The sequence below is a fragment of the Phalacrocorax carbo genome, chromosome 2, assembly GCF_963921805.1.
Source record: "Phalacrocorax carbo chromosome 2, bPhaCar2.1, whole genome shotgun sequence".
Taxonomy (NCBI): domain Eukaryota; kingdom Metazoa; phylum Chordata; class Aves; order Suliformes; family Phalacrocoracidae; genus Phalacrocorax; species Phalacrocorax carbo.
This window is the reverse complement of record NC_087514.1, coordinates 4,408,280-4,431,594: the sequence shown is the minus strand read 5'-3', so window position 1 is coordinate 4,431,594 and position 23,315 is coordinate 4,408,280. Positions and strand designations below refer to the sequence as shown.

Here is a 23,315-nt window from a genome sequence, read left to right as displayed (position 1 = left end):
ATCTGTTCCCACCGCGTTTCCCTGCAAACAGGCAGCTGTACTGGCACGGCTCCACGGGCAGCACGGGGACAGGGATGGGCAGCCAAGAGCTGCTAAATGAGCGCTGTAATTAAACGCCAAGGCACGGTGTGAACAGAGAACAGGCAGGAATTTCCCTGGTATTTTCTTTTATCAGCCGGTCGATAAAACACCTCCCGCCCTGTTTCCAGATCTACCGTAAGTGTCGTTCGTCAAACAGATGGAGCACATCCTCTCCGCTGTCATTAGCACGTCCTGGGCAGGCATTTACTAGAAAGACAGCAGAAGGACTTCCCTCGAGCTCTACGTGTGTGCTGTATTTGCTCCACCCAATGATGGCACCTGAAGGATTTTGGGGACCTTGCCAAGAGGCTTCCCTGCAGTGTTTGGAAACACCGATTGACCTCTCTTTTGAAGCCTCCCCGGCTGAGCCTCTGAGCCTGCAGGACCGTGGCAAGCTGCATATGAATGGATGCACCTGTGAAGCCTTCACAACTCAACTGCAGAGGGGCACCTGCCCCACATCCGCTCCCAGGAGACCGGTGCAGCACAGGAGTCTCGCATCAGGGTAAAAACAGGAGATTTTGGTTAATGCCAGGGATTAACTCTGAGCTCACCCACTTTGCTGGTGGCACAGCCGCAGGCAGGAGCTGGGCAGGAACATCACTGTGGGCACCAGCGCTACCAACTTCTCACCAACAGCGGCCATGGCCCCAATAATGAGGGCGATTCCCAGCAGCTGGGACCATGGATGAGTCCCTTTGATGCCAGGGCACCAATAAAACCCTGGTCCTTGACCTGTCCACTTCAGTGAAACAAGCTAGAGCTCAATGAAATCTCCGCTAACTTTAGCGGACGCCAATTTTAGCAGCTTGCAGGTGGAACTGCTGCCCAGCTGTGTGTGATGCCTCTTCTGCATTTTTATCCTTAGCAGAGCTTTAGGCATATATTCTGGTTTTCTTTATGCCTGCAGACAGTTTTGGGGAATATACAGCCATTTTTAAAGTAATAGAGAAAAGAAATCAGTATTTTAAAGGCAAACAGAAGAAACAAAGCCCTATTCTGGAACAGCATCTGCAAAAAACCCTGCAGTGCTAAGATTTTCTGACAAAAACTGCACCCACACGTGGGGCACCCCTATTCTAACCCCTGCCTCAAAGCTGTACCATGAAATAGCAAAGCTGGGCCATGGGCTGCCCCATTGCCCCTACTTGTCCATAGCTCACTGCCAGCCTGGGCTTGTTATCCTGGGAGGGGAAAGGAGTCAGCTTATGTGGCTATCCTGTTGAAAGGCTTTTTGCACATTTGCCATCATTCAGATGGGCTTAAAATGTGGCATTTTTTCAACTTTCATTTTTTGGAAGTGATTTATCGTGCCCCTACATTTTAGCAAAGACCAATACAGGGATGAAGTGTGCTCAAGAGCAGCTCTGGGATCCACAGCAAGATAACTTCATGTCAAATTAACCCAGCTTTTTAAAATACGAGATTTTGAGTCAAACTTTTAGTCTCCAAATCACGCCTTTTTCAATGAGTTCATTTTCAGGAAGCTGTCCCATACACTCGCCTCGAAAAATGTTTGTCTCTGGCTTGCATCCATTAAACCAGATAATTGGGAGTTTATAAGTTCATAACTTGAACTGAAGTCAGAAAGTTTCATCTTTCAATTTTCCAGAGCTGATTCACAGCCAGCCTGGCCTGAAACGTGGGCTTGCTTCAAGTTCGCTGTCATTTCAGAGTTCACTTGCAGTTTAAAGTGATGCTCTGCTCCTGCCTGATGTCTCCTGTATTCTCGTCCCGGCTCAGCGCCGGCACATACCAGCACGGCTTGTATCTGTGCGCCCCAGTGCCGGCAAGGACCCACCCTGCTGACCTTGATTGAGAGGAACGTCCCTGGATTTGCTGCTTTGCTAGAAATTCAGACGGATGTCAGGCAAGGATTTTGGTTCTGGGGCTGGATGCTGTGGCCTGCCCCGTGCCCAAGCAATCACTCTTGGATGCCGAGTGCCTGCAGAGAGCAGGCAGCAGAGACGGGGCACACCACCTTGACTTTTATTTTTATCTCTAAAGCTGACATTTGAGCTTTCCCAAATTGAGCTTTTTTTCCCTCAATTCCCTCAATACAAGAATTTAAGCTTCCTTATTTCACTGAACTCGGCTGTATTTCTGGTCTGCAAAGTCAACAAGAAGAGCAGCCAGCTTTTTGGCTCCCTTGGAAACTTTGCAGTCCAAGAAAATCAGACGAAACATTTGAATACGCTCAAGCTTGTTCGTCAACAGTCTGATTTCTTAGGGACCTGACCCTCCGTTCAGGCCGACCGACGCTGCACCGACAGCAATATTTTTGGGTCCTGTGTGAAATACTCCTGCAATGGCCCTGCTGCCAAGTCTTGCAAAAGTTCCCAGGCTGAGGGGCTGCCGCTGGAAGTGAGGAAGGAGCATCCTTCGCAGGGTTCATGTGAGTTGCTGAAACATCTTAGGTCACCGGGGAAGGGTCAGAAGCAGGGAGAGATATGCACCACGTTAAATCCAACTCAATAAAAGCACCAAAATACATAGAGGTGAGCGCCTGACATTTCACATCGACTGTCGCAGAAGGGTTGAGGTTGGAAGGGACCACCTCCAACCTCCCCAGCCAAGGAAGAATCACCACAGGCATCTCACCATTGATGCCTTGGCACCTTCATGGACATCCTGCAGATGAGACAGCCACTGCACTCACACGTTCCTGACATGCCTTGATGGATGGACGAGATTCCTGGTCTTGGCTACTTGGCTTGTGCTCCTCTCAGGAAATTTAGCATCTAAAGTACATGTCTAGCATTAAAGTATATAATTTACTCTCTATGCCCTGCCCAAGGTCACCGAAGGACACGGACCCACATCCCAGCCCATTCTGGAGACACAGACCTTCCTACCCAGATGGTCCCTCTCAGCTCCAAGTAGCACCAAACTCTTCCCTTGGGATCCTTCATGTGATGGGAAAAAGTACCCCTCAACCCCAAAACGTGGTCATCACCCCGAATCCTCCACGAAGGCTTGTCCGCAAAGCCTGTCTGAGGCGTGGTGCCGGTCGTGGCCCAGGAACGAGGCATCTGGCCGAGCTCACAAGGTGGAAAGTTCAAGTGGCTGCTGTTTATTTGGCTTTGCAGAGAGCAGTCGCCCAGCCTGAACATAGGCCAAGCACCTTCTCATTGCAGGAAGCGCCGTGGGAGTCTTTAAATAACCACCAGTGGTCAGGGCTTTGGTTTACAGCTCTGCTGGATGGAAAACCGTCCCTCATACCACGTCTGCTTCAGCTCTTTCCTGGGTATAAATGGCACCTGCTCATCTCCCTGCCTCCTAGGTCTTCATACCCATCAGGCCCACGTGCCTCGTAAAAGCTTGCTAAAAGCAGAAAATTATCTCTGAGCACTGGCATAAAAACACGTGTGAGCTTTTCGTCCCTTACACAAGATGAATTGTACATCCTACAGACAAAGCTTCACTTTGTTTTTGTGTAAATTAGTAGCTCCTTGGGGCTCTCCTCACCCTATCTGTCCTGCTGTTAAGGTCCATATTTAACAACTCACTACACTTCAACATCCACCCGCAGCCTTTCTTCACCACCGTAAGGTGCTCCTCACCTTCCTGCGACCAGGATGGTGCATTGCCAGGTCATACGGTTAAAACCAAGAATAAAGAATAAAATCCTTCCCCCAAGGGACGCAGAAAATGCCAAGATCCCCCCAAAAAGGCTTTCTCATGTATTTCGCTGGGGGATTTGAAGCCGGAAACCTTGCCAAGACCTGGGCTGAAAGGGTCACCCAGCAAATCCTGCTTCACCAATGGAAAGTTCCCAAACACTGTTCACTGGGAAGCCTTGGGATAGTTTGGGACTTTGGCAATGCAGGCTTGCCAGGACTCTGGGGGACAGAAATGAGGTTTTTTTTACCTATAGCTGTCATTAACAGATTAACCTAAAATGATGGCTGGCAAGAAGAAGCTCCGTAAACAAGCAAAATAACATTTTACAGTCAGAAAACAAGACCTTGCCCTGACCTCCTCTTGGGCATATTCACTGGCACACAGCAAATTAGTATTTTATTTTAAACTGCGCTTGTAAAAAGTAAAAAAAAAGCTGCTTCCTTGACACTTAAGTCAGGTAAGGACACAGTGGGCCACTCTGCCTTTTAAATAAGCCTACTCTTGTATACGCATGTGTTTTAAAATAAGCTTATAAAACGTAAACACACAGGCTTTTACAAAAAAATAATTCAGCCTCACTGAAACCATTTAATTGGGGCTGAGCCAGGCTTCCTTCGCTGCTTCAGAGATCTGCTCAGGGGGTGCTTAGACCCAAAAAACCCCTTAGAGACAGACACAATATTCTCACAAACACACAATTCCATTTGCAGTTTTTTGCAGCCCTCCTGTCCCTTGAAGGGGTGTCTAAAAAATTGCAAAAAGGATCAAAAGATGGTATTTTTCCCAGGACCATCCCAGGAGCTGCATTTTTGCCTTGGTTTCGAAGCATGAGGTTATAGGAAGGAGAGGTTAGGATGGGAAGGGTTCCTTCCAACCCATGCATACACGAGCACCTTCCACGCTGCCTACCTTTGCACTGTTGAGATGGGTAATTTTTCTATTTGTCCCCATCCCCTAGGCCCCAGGAGAGGAGCCAACCACCAGGAAATCTGGGCTGTAAAAATAAAACCATCTTGGCTTCAGAGGGGCAGGTGCAAGGGGAGGAACTATTTTTAGCCCTTATTCTGCAACAGGGGAATGCCAGGACCCCTCTGAGCGAGGCTTGCCTAAGTTTAGGAGATTAATTTGGAGGCAGTGGAAGGGTCCGACTGGTGGTTAATCCTGGCGCTGGGTGCTCAGGGCTGGGGGAGCGGACATCAAAGCATTCCTGCATCTGCTGGGGAAATGGGAGAGGCGGGAGACAGCGGCTCTGCCTCCTCCCTGCGCAGCTGCTGGGGCGAGAGGCATCGTGGACCTGATGCTTGTGGCTCTCCATGATCCAGGAAAGCTGTCAAGATGTCTGAGCAAACTCCTGGGGCTAGATCTTCCCACTTGATTTGCTGGGCTTCCATCCTGCCACAAGCACAAGCCAGGTAAACCGTGAGAAGAGGAGCTGGGGATGCCCAATAGGAAATAATATGACCCCAATGGAGACCCATCAATGTCTCCAGCCAAAGAAGGTGGGCATGACTTTCTTCCACACAGCTAGACCCAGACAAACACCCTTCAGGCTTTGCACTTTGCTCCTTCTCTAATGAATGGAGAGAGAAGGGGCAGTTGCCATGTCTGTAGAGCAAACCAACTTCTGGAGGTATCTCCCCATCTCTTATACGTTAGTATGACAGGAGAATAGGGCAGTCACATCCCTAATTTAAGAGGTATGGTGGGGTAACTCCAAGCCTTGGCATACATACATCAGTTGCACCGTAAGTAGGTTATTTTGATCTGTTTCTGCTGACACGACGCGTATGCCTTAGGACCTTTCCCATCACCCCTTGCCACCATGGAGTTAACCAAAGTCCTAGCCGTGAGGATGGAGGACAGCAGCCTTGAAGGACCAGGGCTTTGGTAGGATCCTACCAGCTGAAGGAGACAGGCACACGGAGCACACCCCAATAACGGAGATGGAGGAGCACTGCATGGGTAGTTTCACCTCAGGCTTGACTGAGTATTGGTTTGGGGGGATACTGCGAGGCAAACACTTTAATTTGAATAAAAGCTAGAAAATCAGTTTGCACTGAGGGCTGCTTAAAGCCTTCTGCCATTTGTTGGGGGCTCTGTTTCTCTGAGGCAGGAACACACTGGCAAATGCAATGGTCTGGCCATCAGAGACCAACCATCCAGGAGTCAAACAGCTGGTCCTTCAGTCCCAGGGGAGATTCAGGTTGGACCAGACTTCCTTGATGAGGAAGGCAAGAAGAAAATTTTAGCAATCTGCCCACCATGAGTGGAATACCAAGTGCTGATGACTCAGGGAAGCTGCAAAATGAGCTCCCAGCAAGCTCATGAGACTAGTGGCTGGTGTCCCTGTTTCCATCCTGGGATCCCTGATAGAAGCTTTCCCTACTGCAGACAGAGGATGCTTCAAACCTCCTGTGAGCAGGTTCTGCAGCAATGCAAGAGTTAACATGTGGCCTTGGCAATGAAGAGCACATGAAGGATTTAGCAGGACCTGACATGTCATAAAGGGTGGCTAAGGTAACTTTGTGAAAGGCTGGCATTCAAGACTTCTCCATCCACGGAACCAAATGGCCCCATGCAAGCTGCCCCAGGGGACTTCTGAGTATACCACATAAATCTCCAACCTCATTAAAGTTCTGAAGACCACAGAATCCAGCTCCTGACCTCCTCTGGAGCAGAAAATGACAAAACATTTCCTGTTATTTATAGCAGCTGGAGAGCCTGATGGGAAAACCCCACTTGTGAAACGTGGGCCGCTTGCCATGGTTGCTCTGCAGAGAACGGTCAAGCCGCTCCGAACTCCTGCCCAATGGACTGCTCCACCCCAGCGGCCACTTCACCCCAGGCAAGACCGTGCCGAGAGGCTGTGCAAGAGGAACAGGCATACGGATCTTGCTCCCTTTGGCTCTCACAGGTTATGTTCACAGGCACAAGTTGAATTAGGCAAGCCTGAGCATCCCAGGAGAGGGGGCTTCAGCTGTGGGACTACAGGGACCTGGCAGCCCTTGAGGAGCACCTTTCACCTGTACAAGGCTCCACCTAAATGTGGCTGACCTTACCTTGGAGGTGTTTCTCAGTCTTTTAGGGAAACTGAGGAGAAGGCACAGCTCCTTTGCCCGCCTCCACTAGGTGCTACCCACCCCCTCAAAGCATGGGGGAACGTGCACTGGCACGTTTGTTTGCTGGCAGCCCAATTTCCACTACCCTGGCATGCACCGAAGGTGCTTTCCAGCGCGCTTAGTCACACAGGTGCAGGAACCCTTGCAGCCCAAGGCAGACTCTGCCTACAACGGGACAGCTTTCGCCGTGGCCTTGTTGGGTTAGGGCCTCCTAGCACCAGCCCTGCTCAAGACGAGCGTTTGCTGTCATGCTGTCGAGGAGGATTCCCATAGCTTCTGTCTTGGGCCAGCGCCAGCGCGGGTGTTCCGCTCGCTTCCAGGCCGAGGGAAGCAAGCTGTTCGTCACACAGTGCCATGAGAGGCTGTGAACGAACTTGCCAGCCACGACAGGAGCAGCTGGCTCTGGAGCTTGCTAGGCTCGGCTGCCACGACGGCAGCTCTTCTCTGGCTGAAATGCTGCAATGGCACCCAGGGCCATGTACCAACCACTGCCCTGCCACAGTCTAAAATAAGCTGCCAGGCTGGGGGAATGGCAGGGCCACAGTGAGCGTCTCCCATGCCAACACAGCGGTCAGCAGCTGCTGGGATTTAGGACCACGCTGGGTGCCACACACGCCACTCTCCTGGCCTTCACCTTCACCATGACGCTGTTGCTTCTGCCCAGGCAATGATGCTATGGGTAGGATTCATCTTGAGAGCAGAAACCTGAATTTAGGGACCCAGGAGTCTTATTATAGTCATCATAGAATCGTAGAATGGTTTGGATTGGAAGGGACCTTTAAAGGTCATTTAGTCCAACCCCTCTGCAATGAGCAGGGACACCTTCAAGTAGATCAACAGAGACCATTTCAGCTTGCTCTAAAGGATTCTCCTGATGCCTGGCTTCTTGGTGAGCTCCTCCTGTCCTCCTCTGCCACAGCTCAGCTGTCAGTGAATCGCCATGCTCCTGTGGCCACTGTGGGAGACTGAGACCCTCAGACTGAGACTGAGACCTCATCCTCAGCAACAAAACCCCAAACCAGAGCCATGGCCAAGACCCTAGGTGCACCTCCAAAGAGCCCAGCCAGATATTCTCCCAGGGAGATCTCAGCCCTTGTGACAGACAAGCTCCTTCTAAATACCCCCGGGCGGTTTGCCTACAACTCCAATTAATAACACCGTATTTTGTCAACAAAGTCGCGTCAGCAGCAGTTCATAGACTTCACGCTGGTTAACCTTTTTCCACCAAACAAGCCCAGGGATATTTTGACTCACTGCCCTTGAGAAGTTTATTTGTGTAGGACCCATTCACTTACCAGCTTCCAGTAATGAAAAGACACGCAAGGAGCATAACTGCTTTCTAATAGCCAGGGAAAGACTTTATGGTTGTGGCCAGGGCTCCCCGGCACTCGTGCTAGAAAAGCAGAGCACCTGCCAAAGCCATCTAAGAGAGTCCAAGAGGCTTGTAATTAGCCTGGGAGAGAAACCAGGGCGAATGCAACGGCCCAGCTGTCACCCCCAGCTGCAACAGGATCTCCTACAGAGAACTTGTAGGTGCTCTCGCTAGAGGTAAAATGCGTGGACTGGGATTGTGGAGCTCTGAAAGAAGACCAAACAGAGAAGGCACCTCAGAGAAAGACATCCCCACTTTCAGCCTTTTCCATGTTCCATCACCCAGGAGATGACAACCCAACACCAAACCAGTTCAAGCTTCCCCAGTGCCCTCCACTGCCCAGGACCACACCTCATCATCTGATGCTCCCAGCATTTTAAAGCAACAGCAGACGCAAAGAGTGGGTTCAAGGAAATGGAATACCTTAGCCTTTGCCTGGCAAGGATTTCATGCCTTTCAGAAGCAGAAGGACCAAGAAGGAAGATTTCTCCACCTTCCTCCAGAGATGTGTGGGGTGCACCTTCCACCCCAGGACTGCAGGCTGCCGCAGCTCACAGATGTTTCTGCTCTGGTTAGCCCAGAAACCTTCACTGTGATTTGAAAGGGTTGGCCAAGAGAGATTCGACTGAGACTCCCACACTGCCTGGGCTCTCCTGGCAAATGATTTACAGATGCTGCAACTGGCTGGCGTGCTCTTCACCCAGACAGAACAAGCATCTGGCAGGCCCATTACTGAAGAGGCATTACTGCCTTGCATGGAGGGTGTGTCGTGGAGAGCCTGAAGATTTATTGTCCAGATATAAAGTGACTGAGCTCTGTCCCAGAAGAACCACGAGGGAAAAGCAAAGAGTTTCTTTATAGAAGAGCCTGCTTATCATGATTACAATTATTTGCACATGAAGGGGAGGCCAGGAGGGCAAAGGCACCCCAGGGCGACATGGAGAGGTGACACAGGGCTGGCTCCAGTGGGTGCTGCCAAATGGACCTTTGCTGTGGTGGAGGAATGGCTGCCCCAGAAAGGGGCAGAGAAAGCTGTGCCTTTTAACAACAGTTGGGATATTTCTCCAGCACATTCCTCTCCCTCCAGTAATCTTGCGGGAGCCTGGAAAGATGGGTTGTGAAACCCAATTCCTCCCCGCCGGCAGCTCTGTGGGGACGCCAGCAGCCAGAGCAGCCTTGTATGGGGCAGGACCAGCATCCATCACACTGCAAACGTTGAGACACTGATAATTAAACTGGGTGGTGAGGAGAAAGTCTTTCCCACCATACACCTCCTCCCTTGCCTGGCTTGTCCCTGCAGCAGGGTGGACTCGGGCAGAGCTTCTCAGACTGGGGCAAAGGATACAGCACGCTCAGCATGATGCAATATTTACCTCTTCTTGAGATTTGGGTGAGGTCATGCATTTGCATCAATTTGGGCTGTATTTGCTCAGGGATGGAAAGTTAAATCCTCTGGGTTTCAGAGTAAATCCCAGTTTAGAGCAGAAGCTGGAAGAAAAGCCTGGTGGGATGCACTGGCTCCTGAGTGGCTCCTTCAGGCCAAGCGGGACCTTACGTGGTGCCTGACATCTCTGTCCATCCCACTGATGGGCAGGACATGGGGTTGCATCTGGCAGCAGTTTGCGAGGATGCCGGTCACAGCCATACGCTGGGCTGAGCCATGCATGCCTGCTGGTGGTGCGCGTCTGCGTGACAAGCCTTTGTCCACCTCTGGTTTCAGTTAAAGCTGTTAATAATTTTAGTAAGAAAAGCCTGAACCAAGCGCATCCTGCGGCAGACTCACTAACGCCAGCCAGATGTGCTGCTCCTGGCAGGTGCCGTGGCGGCCACAAGCGTGCAGGTGGCTTTGCAGGGGGAAACTAAGGGAAAAAATAAAGTTATGGGTCATTGCCATCAAACCAAGTCTTCCAGACTCAGGAAAAATGAACGGAACCGGCCCTGGATGCTTTGCAAAGTGGGCTTGGATGAGGCCCTGGGATGTAATGGTTTTATTTAGGGCATGCAATAACGCTTGGCTCCTATTGTATTTGCGTTTGCCAGAAAGACAGTTGGTGTGGCTGGATTAAAGCCGGTGGTAATTACATGCCAATGCCTCCTCTGTAGTGAGGAGGGGCAAAAGGGAAAAAGGAAACCACATGTACATCCCTCCGCTTGCCGCTTCGTGCGGAGACGGTCCCTTGCCCTCCCACCAGCAGAAATACGGCTTGTACCCAGCATTAGGGCTTTGGAAAGTTATTGACAATGAAATCTGAAAAGGAGGAGAGATGTGGAAATCGCTCCTGGTGTCAAAACGCATTTTGTAAGCAACCAGCCGTATCCCCTGAAGGCTACCCTCTGCCTTGCCCAGCCATCAACCCAGCGAGCAGCCCTCCCTGCTTCCCCAAACACATGCGTGAAATTCAAAACAGATGCTTCAAAATGCCTGGTTGAAGATGTTCCCTTTCATCTGGTAACTGCCGATTCCGAAGGAGATCTTAAGCAGTCCTCAACCCTCTTTAAGGATCCGGACACCTATTTTTGTCCTTTTTGGGCTTCAGAGCATCTTTGTCTTTGGTGTTGGAGCCATTCTGCTGCTCCTTGTCCCCTCTCTCCAGCAGTTAATGGCTGGCCTCCGCCTCCTGGCTAGCATTTGAATCCCTGGGACTGGTTTACAGCCACCCACTTGCCACCAGCTGTGTGCAGTCCCACTGCAAGGGGTGCCAAGATGCCACTGAGATGGGCAGCACAGCTCCCCCAGCACCAGCCAACCATGGTGCAGGAAAGCCAGCCTGGGGGAGGGGTGCAAAAATGTGGTGTAAAGCTCAAAACTAAGATGCTCTTTGCAGCAATTGCAGTGGTAACGCTTCCATCAAAAACTGCAGCAAGAGGAAATCCACTCCCTCCAGCTGCTACAGCTATGCCCCCCCTCACCCACTTTTGACTTACGCAAGCCTAAATTTAATTGAGGTACATTTGCACTGAGGATTTCCTCTCGTCCTCTTCACCCACTGCATTTCTAGCTTTGACAAATAAACAGGCAGTCCTCAAACCTCAGGCTCTTCATTTCTTGTGGTTCCTTCTCCTTCATTTCTAAGAAATGAATAACAGGAGCAGAAGGTTGCAAAACATGCACTGACCACCCCTGGCTTTAAATACAGCAAGAAATCAAATAAACGGGGAGAGAGGAACGTGGAAGATTGACTGCAGGGAGAAAATGCCCAGCTGCACCCACCATGAGTGCTGGAAGCTGTGAATGCTGATTTAGGCAGCGAGAAAACACGATGCAAAAAGCAAAACCAGCGATACCACTGATGAGCGCAGGATGCGATGCGCTCCCGCACTGGAGCTGTGGCTGTGAAGGAGCCCGCGGGCTGCTTGGGAAAGACTCAGGGTGGAAAGTTAATGCCGATGTGATATACTAAACAACCATGGCCTGGAAAAGAGCAGCTCAGGGTCAGAAATCACTTAATGTGGAAAGATGCAATGAGGTCTGCTGGTTTCCTCCCAGAAATCTGCTGCCAGTCCTCAACGCTGGATTGGCATCGTTCTCGCGGACAGCAGAGATGAGCGTTAGGGGGAACTGCATTATACCAGCCAAGCAGCTTCACTGGGAACTGTGAGAGATGAGAATAATCCTACTAATAACCGCAGAGCCCAGCTCCTCCTTGATGATGCCAATTCACATGTTGTTTACTGAGGGCGTGGCATGAAGGACACTGCAGGGCAATATAAAATCCTGCCTCAAATGGACACATGCTGATGCAGTTTAGATTAGGCAGGATGAAAAAAAAAATAAACAAAAATAGGTTCTTAATGAAAGGAAAACTTGGAGGAAGTAAGGAGCTGGTGAATGACGGCACCTGGAGCATCTTTCTTTCCATCAAAGGTACCAGCCGAGCTGTGCTTGCCAAGGAGAAGGCAGGGGTCCAAACTGGGATGGGCAAACCCATCCCAGCATCACAGGAATAAGCACAGAGCTTCCAAAGAAAGCACAAAAAGGCATCCATGTGCAAAGAGAACCTGCAGCAAAGATGTCAAATGCGGCAGGGAAAAGAACAGGTGGGGGAAACGAGACCCCAAGGTGAGAAACTACCAGTCCTGAGCGGGAAGGAAACACCTCGCAGCTCTTCCTATACCTGAGCAGGCTCCCAGCCATCCCCCTGAGTGCAGAGTTTTGCAAGGCCTCGTGCACAAAGCCTTAAACCCCCTCGGTAGGGTTCTGTGGTAGGTTGACCCTGGCTGGATGCCAGGTGCCCACCAAGATGCTCTATCACTTCCCTTCCTCAGCCAGGCAGTGGAGAGAAAATATCACGAACAGCTCATGGGTTGAGATAACAACAGGGAGATCATTCACCAATTACCATCATGGGCAAAACAGACTTGACTTGGGGAAATTAGTTTAATTTATTACCAATCAAATCAGAGTAGGGTAATGAGAAATAAAACTAAATCCTAAAAGACCTTCCCCCCACCCCTCCCTTCTTCCAGGCTTAACTTTACTCCTGATTTTCTCTACCTCCTCCGCTCCAGTGGTGCAAGGGTATGGGAAACGGGGGTTGTGGTCAGTTCACCATAGGTGTCTCTGTCGCTCCTTCCTCCTCAGGGGGAGGACTCCTCACTCTCTTCCCCTGCTCCAGAGTGGGGTTCCTCCCACGGGAGACAGTCCTGAATGAGCTTCTCCAACTTAGGTCCTTCCCCCGGTCTGCATTTCATGAATTGCTCCAGCATGGGTCCCCCACAGGGTCACAAGTCCTGCCAGCAAACCTGATCCAGCTTGGGCTCCTCTCTCCATGGGTCCACAGGTCCTGCCAGGAGCCTGCTCCAGCATGGGCTTCCCATGGGGTCACAGCCTCCTTTGGGCAGACACCTGCTCAGCGTGGGGCCCTCCACGGGCTGCAGGTGGATATCTGCCCCACCACTAACCTCCACGGGCTGCAGGGGCACAGCCTGCCTCACCATGGTCTTCACCACAGGCTGCAGGGGAATCTCTGCTCTGGCACCTGAAGCACCTCCTCCCCCTCCTTCTTCACTGACCTTGGTGTCTGCAGGGTTGTGTCTCTCACATATTCTCACTCCTCTCTCCAGCTGCAGTTGCTGCTGTGCAGCAACTTTCTCCCCTTCTTAAATCTGTTATCGTAGAGGTGCTACCACCATCGCTGATCGGCTCAGCCTTGGCCAGCGGCAGGTCCGTCTTAGACCCAGCTGGCATTGGCTCTAACGGACATAGGGGAAGCTTCTCACAGAACCCACCCTGTAGCCCCCCCCCCGCTACCAAAATCTAGCCACGCAAACCCAATGCACGTTTTAATCAAAACTTATTGCATCCCGTATGGTCCAACACACCTGGAGGGGGACCAATGGTAACAAGTTGCGTGCATATTTTGCTCTGATGAAGTGTTATAAATTCACTTCAGCCTTTGAGCAAAGTGCCTGGCACAGCCGTGCACAGGAAACTTCTGAAACTTCTGCTTCAGAAGACCACAGCTGAGATTAGCATGAGATTAGCACAGCCGGGAGCATGAATGGTCGTGCCACCACCCCAGGCTGCCAACTGAAAGGAGAGGGAAGGGTGTTATTGAAGGCTGCATTAGGAAAAAAACCCATATCCTCCACCAAAATGGCTTTTGCATAGCAAAAGATGAGCATGCTAATGATATCAGATGAAGGCTTCGAATCAGAGAGCCTTTGTCAGCCAGGAGGATGGTTGGGGTGTCCTTCTGCAGGTTGAGACCATCCCTGCTGAGGGTGTCGAGAGGCATTTCCTCTGTCAATGGGAGGATGAGCTGCAGAAGCAAGTCACTGGGCTGTCTCCACCGCAGGGGTGGGGAAACCCTGATGCCCTTATGCCCCGTCCATCCCTTCCCAACCAGGAAAACTGGGCTTATTTAGGTTGGCAGACCCACAGCCCTTGGTACAGCCTGCCAGAGAATAAATACCAGAGCAGGGAAAAGAGCAATCGGAGCTAAAAGCCAGTGTGGGTACAAGAAGAACAAGGCCAAGTGGGTACGAGTCGTCCACAAATAAATTTAAGCTGGAAATGAGAGCAGTTTGTATCCATGTGAGCAGCAAGGCTCCAGCAGCAGCTTTCCCGGAGGACTTGCCAGGGTCAAACGGCTCATTAGTTTTAAGAAGGAAGCCAGCAGGGGGTTTGCATCGCGGCTGCCCGTAACGGCGGGGGGGACCGGTCTCCAGACCAGCCAAAAATTGGTGGTGGCCCTGGGGCTGGCTTTGGCAGGATGTGGGTGTCCTGCCGCAGCCCGCATCCTGCCCAGCAGCCATACCTGCGCCGGTGGGGTATGGAGGGATGCAAACAGCATCTGCTTGCTCTTGGAGAGAGAAGCTGCACAGGGAGTACAATAAAAAGGCACAGCTCTGTTTTTCCAGCCGACCGGAGCTCAAACACCGGCTGGGATTTGGGCTCAGGGCCCTCCATGAAATTCAGCTTGGCTTGTCTTAAGACAGCGGCTCTACTCCCCAAGCACCCTACAAGCATTTCAGTAATAGCAGGGGGAATTAGACCTACTTGTCAAGCATGTTGCTATTTGTGCAAATGCTGCGTACTGGAGGGAAGCTTGAAGAACAAGTCCCCTTTTTATAGCGCGCTGTATGCTGGCAGCAAGCCTGCAAATTAGGAATTCAGAGAGGAGCAAAAACAACAACAACAACAACAACAAAGCCTAAGGGACTGGAGCGATTAGTTTTGGAGGAAAAAAAACCCAAGAGAACTAGGTGTGTGGTCCAGTGGATGTGACTTTGGGCTGGGACTGCACCCGTTGCTGTCCCATCCATGGCAAACCTCTCTGCGCAATTTGCAGGTTTCTCTACCCATCCTTAAGAAGCAAGGTGTGTTTTCTCCCACCTCAGAGAACAGCTCCACCAGGTCCATGCAGAAAAAATATTTTAAAAACTACATACATGATAGAAAGTTAATTAAGAAGCCGCCAGAGCAAAGGACAGCCCAGGAACCAAATCGGTTGGAGCTGGGAGTGGCTGAGCCACAGCAATGAAAGGTGCATGCAGAGGAAACCCCAGCTGCAGTGGGGCTTCTAGGGTGGTTTTATGCCAAACTGGCTCAGTTCATTCCCAACACCTTCGAATGTGCATGCAGAGGTGCAAGCTCCCTGCCTGGATGCAGCCCCGCTATCAGCATCCCCATCATTCGGGGCACTGAGAGGGGCAGGAGGTGACCTGGATCACGGGTTTAATCACCAGCCTCCAGCCTGGCTGCGCTTGCACTGGTGGCAGGGCCCCAGAGAGGGACTTTGGCAGGAGCCCAGCACTGTCCTTGCAAGGAAGGGCTTGGCTGTCCCCAGCTCGGGGTACCCAGCCTCATGGGGACATCCCCGTGACCAGCAGGTTGCACACCACGGGATGCATCACCCCGTCACCCCGGGGAGCACCAGAGCGGGGACATGCAGAGCCTTCTGGGGTGGGGAAGCAGGGGATGAGACAAATTTTCCTGTTTTGTTGATCAAAATCCCTGGTTTTCTGCCCACCACATAGACAAGCATGAAGCTGTAATTTGGCACTGACGGGGTGCAGATGAGAAAGGGACACAGAGGCTGGGAAGCCAGGCTGGACCAGCCTCCCCTTAAATGCCCCCTAACGCCACCTTAAAAAATAATGAACTGGGGGCAGCAGAGGTTACTGGTTTGGTATGAGAATTTTCATAAGCATGAGAAAAAAAAAAAGGACAAAAAAAAAAAAAAGGCTACATTGCTCCAAAGTTGTTGGGGTTTTTTTTGTTTTGTTTTGTTTTAGGCAAGCTTCAGGGGCTCTGGGAGAACAAGGCTTGCTGCAAAGTTTGTTTTCTGTTGTGCCCACGTTACCAAGCAGAGCTGGCCGAGGAATGCGCGGCAAGGGGCGCCCAGCCGGGCTGCACCCTCGGGTAAGCACTGGCGGCCAGGTACGAGGGCACGGTGAGGGTTGCCGAGCCTGGGCATTGCCTGCAGCCCAGGACACTGCTCAGCAACCCATCTTCCCCATTTAATGCAAGCTTTGCTTCCAGCAGTACTCCATCTCTCACCACCCTGTTGCACACGCAGCTAGTAAATAAACATAACATATACATTAAAAAAGTGTTTTCTAGAGGTTGGGATAATCAAGGTAATTCCCCCGGCGCCCTTCCCCGCTGTGCCAGGGTGCAGCGCGGTAGCTGGCAGCTCCCAAACCCTTCTCCGGAAAAGTTCAAACCCTCAAATACTTGGAATTGCTCTTTGAGGGAATTTATTTTAAAGCCGCTTTAACAGCAGCTGGGAATTACCAGGGAGGCACTTTGCTCTGCAATTTCCCAGCTGCTGACCCTGTTCGCATGAAGTGGGCCCCGGGCGGCCGCTCAGCTTGGGAACATGTGCCGAGCCAGCACCGCCTGGAGTTGCACCCGAACTCGCCCCAGGTTCAGGGGCGGCATATCGAGGGCTGTCGTGCGTGGAAGGAGCAAGGAAAGTTAACTCCCGCATCCAGCAACGAGGGCGCGAGCTTGCTTAGCTTGGATGTGGCGGGGTTATTTAAGACCCTGTTCCCATGAGGGCTGAAAATTGCACCCGACTGTGTTGCTTCTTCCCCGGAGCAAGAGCGGAGCTGGGAGACTGCGACCCTCCAAAAAGGCAAGCCAAGGTCTCAATGTGCTGGTGGCACGTTGCTTTTTAAGAAGCATTTTGTTCTTAAGGAAAAAAAGAAAAAAGGGTTATTAAGCAAAACCACCAGTGGCAGCCTGTGGCTGAGCACTGGCAGGACTGTGAGCGACAGGTCCTGCTTGAAGATCGGAAGATGCCACCACCGGAGCTGTGGTGGTTCCTCTTGCAAAACCTCCATGCCGCCCTGCCCACGCTGTTGCCCTGAGAAGGTCATGGAGCCCTTCTCCGCTCCACACCTACATGGGGACATCTTGGTCACCCTGGCCAGGCTGACTCAAACCCTAGAGATGAGGTGGTAGTCCTGGAAGATGTGACGGTAGAACAGGTCTGGTGGTGGGCAGAGGCAGCCCCGTGCCGAAGCGGTGCCAGATGCTGCACGGCCAGCTGGCAGCCAAGTCACCCAGAGCAAAGGGCCCAAAGCCACAGGCAAGGGTTCTGCTGATAGGCATCAACCCCCCACACCATGGCCCCCACGGCCCCACAGTGGCTTTCTTCTCCCTGCTGTCATGCTCAAAAGCCACTTGTGGAAAAACACAGCAGATGGGAGAGGGTTTGAGCGGCAGGTCAGAGAAGGAGCGGGAGAAGAAAACAACTTGGCAAGGATGGAAGGGCTGAAGGACACAGGCATTTCCATTTTGGTGCGAAACTCCCAAGGGTGTCGCTCAAAGTGTTTATTGACCAACTCACAACAAGCTGGCCTTGCAAACCACGGCAGGGAGGGACGCTATTTCTGGTCAAGGCGCGTACAATGGCAATGCTTTATTAACTCTATAATCAACTGGCCACATGCACGGGACTCAAAGCATGCAGTCAATGACCCTCCTGGAGAGGGCTCTGGCTCTGCAGGCACCACACCTGCATTGCCGATCCAACATCACCATAAAAAAAAAAGCCATCAAGTGGTCTTGTGCAATGCTTTAGGGGATAAAAAAAAAAGGGAAGAAAAAAAAAAAAATCAAAGTCCAGTCAGGATCAAAAAAAAAAAAATTAAGGGATGCACCCTTAGCTCCAGCAATGCAGCTGATACAGAGGATTGAGTTGCTTCTCTCAGTATTAGAAGGAAAAATAATAATTGTCATAAGGAAATAAAAAAATTAGATGCAGCCAGGTCAGGTTCATTAAGGGTGAAAGGCAACGGTCTGACTCCAAACCCAGCTGTTCTCCTCAGCCTGAAAGGTTGCATCGATACGATCTTCCCCAGCACAAGTCTGTGCGGGAACTCGTCATCCCCCCCCTTCCTTGCAACATGATAACATGCCACATCACCCCCAGCTCCCAAGTTAAACATCTTATTAACTGCAGTGACGTAAAAGAGGAAATCGCCGAGAACTATTGCAAAGATGAGAAGGAGCACATTTACCATTGATCAGCTACGATACCACCGCAGAGATCTGCATGTAAAAAAGCATTCAGCCCCTCCTTTCCCCCCCTCCTCTAATCGCTTGATGTCATGGGAAACTAAACCTGACATCCAAACAACACAGATATGAGACTCACAGTAAAAATATTTGTAAGATTAAAATAAAATTAAAAAAAAAAAAAAGCCAAAAAACTTGCCTTCCAGGAAACCATTTGGATACAGACCGTGCGCAGCTGCAGCCACCCTCCGTGTTGTATTCGTCCCTCCTGCTTCAAGCTTGGAAATCAGGCAGGGTGGGGAAGAAAAGGGGAAAGAAAAAAGAAAAAAAAAAAAAAAAAGAAAGAAGCGCTATTGCAGCTGATGAATCGTGAGAGGCTGTTGGCAAAGTGGTCCAGCAATCATCTGAAATTCAGACGGTCACGTGAGGAGCCTGTCTGCAGCTCCCGCGCAGCCCAGGCTCAGCACTTCGCCGAACTGCACACGCAGCAATTCGCCGCCTCGACATCTCCCGCCCCACTCTCACCCGTTCTCCAGCCCGTGCTGCCCCATCAGAAAACCCCCAGCAGGTTTTTGCACTGCAAGGTGACTGAGGGCTTCATGCTGCAGCCGCTCCGGCCACAAAGGCGGATTTCTGCCGTGCAAACACAGGACATGCAGAAAAGCATCGCTAAGGTGCAAAACCACCCCTCCTTTTAGGCTTTCCAGCTAAATCCCAGCCTTGCAAGTACCAGCGCCTTCTCCACCAGGACGTGCACGGTGGCCATCACCCCACTGATTCACGTGGGGCTGGTGGGGGGTCCCACCATCACGGAGGAGCACCCAGGAGAACATGCTGTACCCGCTCCCAGGGCCAGCCTGTCCCTGGGCAACCCTGGGCATGCCCAAAACCGGCCCCCAAGCTCCCCGGGCAGCCGCGGTTGCATCAGAGAGCAGCCAGGTGAGCCCAGACACCTCCGGGGCAAGGTGGCAGCCAGCGTTTTTCTTTCTTTCTTTCTTTCTTTGCTTTAATTTTCACTCAGGACATCGCTGCACACCCAAGGGATGCTTCAGGCGCCTTCCTCCCACATCCCGCATCACCCCATGATGCGGCAGCTCCCGGGGACCCACCGGGACCAAGCGATCAGCAAAGGTCCCTCTGCAAAACCCATGTGGCTGCACAGAGCCAGCCTCACCGTCCCACCCCCTAAAATCTTCAGGACAACAAAAATGAAATTTTTTTTCCTCTGCTTGCACCCATTCTTCACCTAAATTAGAAAAAGGACTTAAAGAGTCTTAATGCTCCACACTGCCTCGCCTTCACTGCCCGGCCAGGGATGCATTGCATTGCACTAAAGTCAGGCAGATACAGTGGGACTAAAAAAGAGCATGGCTTTTTTTTTTTTTTAAAAAAAAAAAAAAGCCGGATTGCCTTTCACGGCGACTATATTTATAGGTGGAGCTGTTGAAATTTTAAGGGCTCCTTGCCACAGCAATAGGGTCCCGTCTCATGTTCACAGAGTGGTGCAACTTGGCAAAAACGAACATTTAACGGACCGAGGGGTGCTGCTTCCCTCCCTTAATTTTGGATAAAATCAGAGGGGAAAAAAGAAAGATGCAAAAGGCACGGGGGAGCCATGCACGCCCCTGCCACGTGCTGCGATCTGCATTTTCCAGATTCGGAGCATAGTGAACGTGGCACTTCACACCCGCCCCTGGACTGGCACTTTCCTTTTCTGTCAATGCCCCAAAAAAAGAAAAAAAACTGTTGTGGGTGTTTATTTTTGCTTTCGGTTTGGCTATCAGTGGCACACACAAAGCCTCCTCCACACTTTGTTTTATGGTTGAAAAACCCCAGCGGGGTTCAGCTCTGGAGCGGTAAAACTTGCTCTCCCCGTCCAAAGCCGCCCGGGAATGCTGTCCACCAACACACGGCAGCACACGGTGCCCAGAAACCCCACGGTCTCGGCCCCAAAGTTTGCAATTTTTCTTACACAACAGCACGCTATGCTGCTAAAACCCTGTTTTATTTTAATTTATGCTATAAAAGCACGTTACGCCACATCCAAAGACGCTACCACCCTGCTGAGCACGTCTGGATGCTAAACTTTTATTTCCCTATGGCAACATGAGCCTATTTAAGACAAAACCCAAACCATAATTAAAGTTATTGATAGGAGCCAATGTTTACTGTTTGCTATTTTAATATCAAGTGCTGTTGGATTTCAAGCCACTGATTTCCATCGCTTGCAGGGGATGATTAAGCTGGAAATATGCCTAAATGCCAGGGTTTGTGTTTTTTTTTTGACGTATCTACTGGCACTTCTGCCGTCAAATCAAAGAAATGCACTTAAGAGGCCAATCCCAGCGGATGCTTCTCATTGGGGACCGCCGTGACTGGAAGCCAGGGAGTGTTTGGGAGTGTTTTTTGAGCTATCAAGACACACATAAAAATAAAAGTAAAATAGCTGTAATGAAAGCTTTTTGCTTCTGCAAGCGGTGCCCTCTGTAAACGGAGCCAACAGGGCAAAGGCTCGTGGGGCTCCAGTAACGCGACTATTTTCAGCCTCCTGAAAGTTAAGAGTATTGATTTCCCAGAGGAATGAATTTCAGGTTGGAGCATTTACCAAAGGTTAAAAGTGTCTTCCTCCACTTGCCCACGTGTCAAATTTGGCAGCCGCTACTAGCATCTGATGTCCCTAAAAGCATCCGTGTCAGGGACTGTGATGCAACAGCCCCTGCTAGCCAGCACCGGGACGGTTAACTCTGGAGCCTAGTGACAACACACTATTAAGTTCCTGGATGTATATAAATATCGGCGCAGAATATTGGTAGGAGTACAAAGGCCCCAGCTTTAAATCCACCTGCAACATTTTCAACATACGCTATTAGTGACAATGTGACCAAAAAATTAGCAATAATTTTAACAGTAGAATTTAAATCCAGCTGACAACAGGGAGATTCATGATATTTTCATGATATTAGTATACAAACAAGTCACCAGCCCCATTTATCAACTCTACTCTTTTTCCACTGCTATCAATAAATACACAACTTCATTAAAGCTGTTTTCTTGCTGATCAGCCTTCAGCAAGAAGGATGCACGTAAAACCAACCCGGCAGCTCCAGACGCTCAGTCGCCCCGTTTACGTTTCAGCTCCTTTGAGCAGAAAGATGAAGCTGTAACTGAATTAGCTCGAAATTGGCAGCAGCGCAAACTTGCCAGATTCCAGCTAATTGCTTGGATTAGTAATTCCAGTCGCATGCAAAATCCACCTTACCTACGGCAGAGAAAGGTGTTTTAAGGGGTGTCCTCCTACTACATGACCCACCTGCTTGGGCGACTGGGCCCACCAGCCCCCCAAATCCCCCAGGCCATGGCCAGGCCAGTGAAAGGCTCTTTAGCTTAATGGAAACATCCTCAAATATGGCCCAGGAGAGGCCGTCGCTGCTGCAACTGCTGATGCAGCGAGCGCAGCCCCGTCCGTACGTTTGACGCTGTTTGCAAAGAGGTGGGAAACGTTCATTGGGATGGCAAGACCGGACAGCACGGAGTTACGCGCTTCCCCCCTGGGCCCCTCGCAACGCCGAGTCCTGCGTCCGGCCTCGTGAAGGCGGTGAGGCCCCTTGGAGCCTGAAAGTGCTCATGCCCGCTGATTTGCACACTCTGCATCGCATCCAGCGCGTAGCACAGTGGGCTGCGTGCCCGTCAGGGAGCTCCGCTGCTTGGAGCGGCCCTGGCGGGGTGCAGCGCTGGGTACAGCCCCCCACAGGGTGGGTGACTGCAGCTGTGCAGCATCGCACATGGCCTCCCCGCAGGGCTACTGCATGGTGCAGCATGGTGCATGACCCACGTCTGCTGCTACCGGGATGGCTGCGCTGTGCAACGCCTTGCTTGAGTCCCACTGCTGCTACCAAGGTAAGTGCGCTGTGCAAGGCTCTGCGTGACTCCCCCTCCCCGCAGCCACCGGGGTTATTGCACCCTGCACCCCACGCACGGCCCCCTCCCCGCAGCCACCGGGGTTATTGCACCCTGCACCCCACGCACGGCCCCCTCCCCGCAGCCACCGGGGTTATTGCACCCTGCACCCCACGCACGGCCCCCTCCCCGCAGCCACCGGGGTTACTGCACCCTGCACCCCACGCACGGCCCCCTCCCCGCAGCCACCGGGGTTACTGCACCCTGCACCCTGCACCCCACGCACGGCCCCCTCCCCGCAGCCACCGGGGTTACTGCACCCTGCACCCCACGCACGGCCCCCTCCCCGCAGCCACCGGGGTTATTGCACCCTGCACCCCACGCACGGCCCCCTCCCCGCAGCCACCGGGGTTATTGCACCCTGCACCCCACGCACGGCCCCCTCCCCGCAGCCACCGGGGTTACTGCACCCTGCACCCCACGCACGGCCCCCTCCCCGCAGCCACCGGGGTTATTGCACCCTGCACCCCACGCACGGCCCCCTCCCCGCAGCCACCGGGGTTATTGCACCCTGCACCCCACGCACGGCCCCCTCCCCGCCGCTTCCGGGGCCACTGCACGGCGCAGCGCCGCGCACGGCGCCCACCCCTGCCGGGCCAGCAGCGTGCAGCGCCGTGCGCGGCCTCCCCCGCACGCCGCGATCGCTCCGCGCACGGCCTCCCCGTGGCGTGGCGGGGAATCACCCCACACCCGGCCGGCCCCGCGGACAGCCGCACACGACCTCTCCCCCCCTGTCCGTCCCACGCCCGCATTGTTACGCGGGCGGCCCCACGTGCCGCCGCCGCCCCCCCCCCCCCCCCCACGCCGCCGTGCCCGTCCCGCTCACTGACCTGCTCGCCGGCTCCGGCCGCCCCGCTCGGCCCCGCTCCGCGCCGCGCCGCGCCGCCCCGCCAGCCCCGGTCGCTGCCCCACGCCCGCACATGCAGCCGCCGCCAGCCCGCGCGCCCGCGCGCCCCCTACCCGCCCTAGCCCCGCCCACGCTGGGCCCCGCCCACGCCCTCCGCCCGCGGCGTCACGTGGCACCGGAGAACCAATGGGAAGGGGAAGGGGGAGCCGGCGGGGTCGGTGAGGGGGCGGGGCCAGGGAAGGGGCGTGGATACCGGGGAGGGGCTGTGCTTTGTGGGCGGGGCTGGAGAGTGGGCGGGGCTGGAGAATGGGCGGGGCCGGGGCGCTGTGAGGCACGGGGCGT

General features: G+C 52.6%; 1 protein-coding gene across 3 annotated transcripts in view; it reads right to left on the bottom strand.

Moving 5' to 3' along the window:
* PTP4A3 (protein tyrosine phosphatase 4A3) overlaps positions 1-23,089 on the bottom strand; it is a 48,957-nt gene extending 25,868 nt beyond the window's left edge. Inside the window, exon 1 of one of the 3 annotated variants that reach the window (XM_064442006.1) lies at positions 22,957-23,089. The gene's annotated coding sequence lies outside the window, so the exon portion shown is untranslated. Of the gene's footprint in view, positions 1-8,619; positions 8,762-18,368; positions 18,387-22,956 lie in introns of those variants that run through there. The other 2 variants (XM_064442009.1, XM_064442008.1) reach the window with 2 other exon arrangements.
* Positions 23,090-23,315: the final 226 nt, after the last annotated feature.